We start from the raw sequence: 6,172 nt of genomic DNA, 5'->3' as shown, positions 1-6,172 counted from the left end.
AATCAGTAAGCCATAAACATAGAAAAATCATCTGTTCAATCTATCAATAATAAACTCTTTCTGATTCTGGTTTTCAATAAACAAGCAGTTGATGAATGGGGATCTTATGTGGTATTGAATATGACAACTATACATATGCCCACTATTATAACTGATATCAATTTTAAACAGATGTGTGTTGTTATGTATATTTATGTATACATGTTATGTATATTTGCAGTGCTGCACAATCAATAAAGTTAATATATTAGCAGTAAATAACTATACTGGCTTATCCAGTGTCCCTCAGTTTCTGAATGGTAATGGTAAATGACATTTTTTTTTATGATACTCAGTAAAGCAATTATAACTCTTCCACTAATCACTTTGTCATTAGTCTTTGTGAGCCCTTTGTTGGATTACTGTAGTACATTTATTGTGGATATATCCTTGAAAACCACCTAAGAGCTATGGTAAATCCTGAATGTGGTCGACCACCTTTCTAGGAGCACAAGATAAAGGGATGCATTGTAAAATGAAATACTGCATAGTTCTGGATTTTTTCTTAGTTTTTTAAATTTTCAGGTGCTCACTTAATGCTTGAATCTTTAAGGTCTCATGCATATATGAGGTTAGGTTTCTGACTACCTAAAATACCATTGTTTGTCTTGTGATCTGCAGTTACATTTGGAATAGCTGGGCTGCCTTTGCTGATTGTCAGTCCTTCTATGTAAATATTGAAGGAAAGGGCAATCCCTGCTCTGAAATTTGCTTCTCCTTTGTTTCCATTAGTGTCTAAGTGCTTGGTACCATAAGCATTTATGAACATTAATATATTGGCCCCCACAAGTAGCACAGTTAAGATCGCTGAGACTACTCATCCGGTTAATGTCATTCAGCTACCTTTATCAAGTCCCAAGTTCCTTAAAACCTTCCCCATCCACAGAAGCCTGCTTCAGTCTGCCTGGATGATTTTGGATCAGACATTGCGAATTGCTGCAGTGAGATGTTTTGTGTTGAATATTTATCAGCAAATGAAAAAACTGTTCTTAATACTACCACTTATATTCAACCTATTGTGTGATAGGTGCTTGTATAAGTTAAGGAAGACAGAAACACTCTGTTTTGGCCTAAAGGGTTCCTAATGAATTACAAATTTCACAATGCCTTTTTAATAATAGTAAATATTCTTTGTGGACTTGTGACACAGCATATTCACTTTATCTGTTTTTAGAGTGCTGTATGATTTATCGATGTTGAACCACTGCTTTCTGTGGATGTGCGTGTTTGTGCATGATTTAATGAGGCGTATCTCTGGAGAAAAACAGGGCAGTTACCTGTGAGCCATTTGTGTTCTTTGGATTGGTTATTGTTATAAGTCTTATCATTATACTGTTAGGAAATGATCATGTGAAATACTGAACAGCATCACGCTCTTTCCCCATTTCACAAAAAAGCAGGTTAAGTGCATATTGCTACAAATTTTCAGGGACAACACCACTCTCCCCTGTGCACTTGGCCAGGTATTAGAGAATGGGGTCAAGAGCCTGTCTCCTTCAATCATGTTTATGGTGTCCATCACCTCAGAAACTTGCAGAGACTAAGCCCTGCCTTGCTTCCCAGGTAAATCGACAGCAAAACTCCACCTGATATTAATGATTTAGAAGCACATAATGGCATTATGTCTGTCACACAGGCAATGAGGCAGAAATGACTTCTCCTCCTCCCCCCATGAACCAGGTTAAAAGTTGTAAACTTTTGAGGCAAAGTAATACAGCCAATGACAGAAGCTGCTAGTCAACAGCGTCTCTAAAGGCAACTGCTATATCACATTGCAGGTTTGAGTAACAGAGTAAGAAAGAGCCTGATCTGAAATCCACTGAAATCAAAAGAAGAAAATTGTACTCTGTGAGATCGGGCAGTCTTTTCGCCAAACAGCAAATTCCCTCTACAGTCCACGGGAGTGACACGCATTGCAATTTTGCAGGAGCAGCTGCTGTCTTTTATTGCAAGCTAAGAACTAGCCAGGATTTTCTTATGACAACAATGATTTAATTTTTTAAATTTCTTCTTATCTTATGTGTGTGATACAATGCTGCCTTGCAAAGTGATGAGTTAAAAGATCACAGTTAGGGATACCAGTACCTCACATAACTAGCCACCAGGCTTAAAAATATTACAGTGTAACAGGCTCGCCTTGAGAACAATTGCAGTATGAGCTTTCTCCACAACCATGTTTCACATAGGAACTCTGGCTGTCAGGTGAGGTTGTTATACTGCTACAACACATTAGATAAAGAACCATCTTTGGAACCCCGAAGGAGCTGAGAGTCACTTTGACATAAATAAGAAGCTGCATGACACCCCGCCGTCTTATGGCATTTACGTATGCCACTAACATATCTTACTTCTTATAGTGCCCAACAGACTGTATGTGGATTTTAATCCCATTTGCTTAATATATAACATGCAATCCTATCGGAGACAGTCCCATGTTCCAATGCATTGTAAATAGTCTATGATACACCCTGGCAGAATCATAAAAATATAATAAATAATTTGATTATTGTATTTTCAAAATGATATGCAGTAGTGACTTACTACTTGTCTGCTTATGTGGAGCTTTGTAAGTTCAAAGCAGTGTGCAGGCATTAAAAAGACCATGAAAATTTTATGCTTTATTTACAAAAAGGTGGACAGTGCCTAAAATTCAAATGCAGCACACCAATGCAAAATACAGCTTTTATGATAATCTCTCCTGTAGCCACAGTCACATCACGTTTACAAAGTACAAATCTAATTACTGCGCCAAGCACAGGACATTAACAAAGCCACTGCTCACCATCAGCTGTCCTGGAGAAACACTCTTAATAATAATCTCTTCCTACTTATCTGTTGGATGAAGCAGAAGCTATTTCCAGGGAAAATTCTAGTAGATCTTTCTAAAAAATTAATATGCAAAGATCTTTCCTAACACCCGACATAGCACTGCTTAAGCCAACTCATTACTTCAGTTTTGAGCACAATTCAGAAATACAGTATGAGAACTTAACATAGTATTATAAGCTGAGGATAACCACTAGCCTTTTCTTTAGGATAGTTGTAAGGAAGAACTAGATTTCTTTACGGAATCATATAGCTAAAACAACTTTCCAAGTAGGAAACTGATGCATGCAAGGGAAGACGGATGTGTTTTAGCCAGGGTGTGGTTTTGTGAGCACGTTCCAGAGAGACATAGAGAGAAGCAGGAGAAAAAACTATCCAAGAAAAGATAATATGAGCTTTTTTCTTGCTCCCTTTGCTCTGTCATGACTGTGTTCTGCCTTGCAAAGAAACAGTCTGTACAACTGAGCAAGTGCTTTCCGTCTCAAACTTTTAAATGGAAACTGAAGACCTCGTTTTCCCATGCGGTACGTGGACCAGGGATTGAATTGTGACCCAGAAGCTGTACTTCCAGTGCACACGCCAGCTCGTGATAAATGTGCATTCAAGCTTTAGATAGGTCATATTCTGGTAAACAGGGAGATCTCTCGTCCCTTGAATGCTTTCTCTAGCGCAGGACGCAGTACGGAGACACAATGATCGTGTAGCTTGCGCAAGACTCTTCTTTGTGAGGGAAGCTTTTAATAGAAATAACTTCCTGGGGCTTTGTGCCCTTGCCCTCTGAACCTTGCCTTCCTCGCGGCAACGCATGAGGCACGCCGGTGCGTATTTTAAAGTTTCACAGCGGAGGTCCTTGGTGACTCTGGGGGAGGGGTAATTCTTCAGCGTGAACCCCACAACTAGGCCAGGGTTATGTGAAGAATAAAACAGGATTGTACATGGGTATGGAGAAGTCAGGTGTTGCCTTTGCTACCTCTGTTGTCCTGTAAAGCAAAGAAGGACTTCTGAGAGGCGTTAGAGCGCAAATCCAGCTGTACGGGCTCCCTCTGTGGGTTTGCAGACCCTGTCCTCAGCGCCTAACACACCATTCAGCACACAGAGCAGGACACCCTCCCTGCCACTCAGGGTGAGGAAATTCATACCCCCCCCCCCTTTTTTTTTTTTTTTGGCCACTGCTGGCTCGTATAGCTCTGCCCTGTGGAATCCAATATAGGTACTCGGTGCGAATAATCTGCATTTCTGGAGTGAGGCACGCCTGGTCTTTCAAAAGTCTGTGTAGCCTGGCACACCTGAACAACCCCATGGGATGCAGCCACAGTACATAACCACTGCTGAGGACAGTAACTGCCAGGTCAGTATTTGGTAGAGATAAGAAGGGAATCCCATACAAACATACCTATAGTGTGTTATAGTGCAGTGGCCTAGCACTGCACTTATATCCAGAAAAACCTCATTATATTTTCAAAGGGAAGAGAAACCAGGAAAAAGCTGCAAAACTTAAAGGTGTGCCTGGCAATGTAGATAAATGATCATTCCTTGGAAAGGTAAGCAGAAAATTACAAGGGGCTGATAATTTTTTACACTGATAATTGAAGTAAACTGGATTTTGAAAAGAATCAGGATATTAAAAGGATAAGTTCTTAAAAGTCTGCACACTCATCTTAGCAGAACATGGTTCAAGAACTAAAATCTCCCAGACTTGAAATGTAACTTGAATGAGCAAAAGTTGTGGCAACTCTTAACTCTAAAGCTCAGCAAGTACCTGCTACTTTTAAGGCAAAGTAAAAGCCATATTCCCAGTGTGGAGGCACTCAATAAGGACTTACATCTGTGTCTTTGAAAATTACTGAGAAGTTATATTGTTGTAACTACAGCAACGCTTTGCAGAAACTGGGATAAGTGGGGCCAGCTTCTGCACTCATAAGCCAATGGGACTGCACCAGGAAAAAACACAGGCTGAATCCCCGTGCAATATGATGATGTTTATAGGTTAAAGTTTGCAGTAATCACAGTCTTCTAATAGCCTAACTTTTTGGCTTCAAGACACTAATTAAGCAATTCTCCGAGCGCACGGGATTAAATCGTTGCTCAGGAGCTGCAGCAAAACCAAAGGCCGAGCTTTGCTGTGGGGCCATAGGATCAGGCCTGCGGCTCAGAGAGGCACATGATTTGATCCCCAGCATGCTGTCAGGGAGCCCTGTAGAAGCAGGGGTCAGTATTAATCTGCGCCAGACCTGCACACTGGTGCAAATTACCTGCTCTGGGCATATTAGCCGGGTCGCTGTGTATCCTAATACAGTTAAACTTATTCCGCAAAATCCACGTGTAAAGGGGAAACCTTTTCATTTCTGTGCTCAGTGATACCGTTAACATAATAAATGAGCTGAATGTCCTGTAAAGACCAGCAAAACAAAGCCAACCTTTACGGAGAGTGGCATTTAACAAATCCTATTAGCCACCATGAGCTGACTGCTTGACCCTCGTCTCTCTCAGCAATCACAGCAGGCCTAAGAGCTGAGTGCTCTCCCCGGGCGCTTTGCCGGGATACCCCTTGCCCTCCGCCGAGCCGTACCCTTCCCCAGCTCACACTGCGGCAGGATGCAGCACGGAGGTGAGTTATTTCACGACTCGACTCAGCTACGGGTTGCAAGCCTAAAGACCTGCTACGTCCTACAGACCTCTGCTCCTGGGTGATGAAGGGATCGTCCCCCCTCACCTACCTTGGAGATGCAGAGCGAGATCCCGCACATAAACTCCTCTCTTGCGGCGGGAACGCTAACATCCCCAGGTGGACCCCGCTAGAAGTCTAGCAAGGGAAAGCCTTTCTGGGTGTTTCTAGGAGTTGCTTTAAACATAGACACCTGAAGGAGACATTAGCTCTTTGCTTCGGATTTTCACAGCTCTCAAAAAAATTGCCACTGAAGATGGGTATACTTGCTTACTTTATGTTTGCCCATAAAACCCAAGAAAGCTATTTTACTTTGCTGTCTAAAAAAAACAGGGAAAAGTATCTCATGTGCTTCAGGTGAGTGAAATTTTGAGGGGCTGCATCAGATGCATCATTTTATGCCTTGTTTTTAGTACTTGATTTCTACTGTATTTTTGCAAATAAATATTAGACCTGAGGGGCCAATTTCTCAGCTACTGTAAATCAGCACAGCTCTGTTGACTTGAATGGGACTATGCTGGTTTATGCCCCCGGGTATTAGCCTAACCATGGGCTTGGTATGCTTTTTAAAGTTAAAAAAACAGGTTTGTTCCAAATTCAGCTGCTGAAAGAAAAGGAGATACACGGGCATAGATTAATGTA

Source organism: Struthio camelus, chromosome W (assembly GCF_040807025.1).
Source record: "Struthio camelus isolate bStrCam1 chromosome W, bStrCam1.hap1, whole genome shotgun sequence".
NCBI classification, from domain to species: Eukaryota; Metazoa; Chordata; class Aves; order Struthioniformes; family Struthionidae; genus Struthio; species Struthio camelus.
The sequence above is the reverse complement of the archived record's forward strand: the minus strand, read 5'-3'. Positions refer to the sequence as shown.